We start from the raw sequence: 1,211 nt of genomic DNA on the forward strand, positions 1-1,211 counted from the left end.
AAGGCGGCTGAGGGGGAGGGCGCGCAGAGGGGTGGGCTCGCGGGGCTGGGTAGGGGTCCCTGCCCGCGGGACCTGGAAGCTGTCGGCCCGAGAGGAGGGCTGTGGCTGGGCGTGGCCAGGGCGGCCGGGGCGGGCGGGAGAAAGGCTGCGGGCGCACGGAACTCGGTGCGCCGTGTCGGCGGTTGGCGCCAGTGTAGCCTGTGCTCTGCGGTCTAACCGGGTTTCAATCCTCGGGGAGACCATAGCGGAGAGAAAGGGCGCAGCAGCCGGGAACTCCCGCGACCGTCAGGGCGGCCCCGCGTCTCCTGTGGTCCCGACCGCTGGCAGTGGGGACGCTGCGGCTCCGGGTAAAGAGGGAAGCTCAGTGCAGCGCTCCGGAGCCGTCGCCATGGAAACGGCCTGCATTTCCGAGGCAGTGAGGCGGCCCAGTTCCGGAAACTTCAGGTCATCTGCGGGAAAATAGACTTAAGAAGCACAGATGGAGGCAATGCGCAGAGAGAAAGGCGCCTACGTGTGTTTGGAAAACTGTTAGGCCATTCTTCTGGGTTTTAAAAATGAGATCATAAATGGCAAAATGAGCGCTAAGCTGCAAGACGGGGAGCTGACATTGAGCTCACACTTTCCTCCCCTCCCAAGACTACGAGTTGACCTCAGGGTGTCCCTCGGGGGGGGGGGTGCACAGACACGCCCCAGGGATGCGGGGAGAGTGCTGGAGCTGCGGGAGCCGGGGCAGCTGTGTGCGCGCGGGCAGAAAGCGGGCACCCACCCCCTGCGGTGCGGGGGGCTCCCGGCCGTGCTCTGCCCGCGGGGGGCTCCGGGGGGCCGCCGAGTCCTGGGGCCGCAGTCAGCTGCCTGGGACGCCGGGACAAGGGTCTTCTGCGGTTAGGGGCGAGGGTGTTTGGGGTTCCAGCCCCGCCCTGGCGCGTTTCCCCTCCTGGCATTTGAGTAATTGTTCCAAAGTATCATCAGGAGGGCGCGGCGCTCACAGAAACCTGAGGCCGGAAGGGCCCTTTAGAAGCAATCGCCGCGCGCCTTGAGGCAGGGCCACCCTCCCGGGTGCTGGGCCGCCTGCATGGGGGGGCGGGGGCTGCCGGCCAGGAGGGGTCCCATCGGCCTCTGCGCTGCCCCCTCCCCGCCAGTCACTCAGAGAAGGACGAGAACGAGGAGCCGAGCGTGGAGAGGACGCCTGAGCCGGCGGGGACGCGGACCTG

This window comes from Tamandua tetradactyla, chromosome 2 (genome assembly GCF_023851605.1).
Source record: "Tamandua tetradactyla isolate mTamTet1 chromosome 2, mTamTet1.pri, whole genome shotgun sequence".
NCBI lineage: Eukaryota > Metazoa > Chordata > Mammalia > Pilosa > Myrmecophagidae > Tamandua > Tamandua tetradactyla.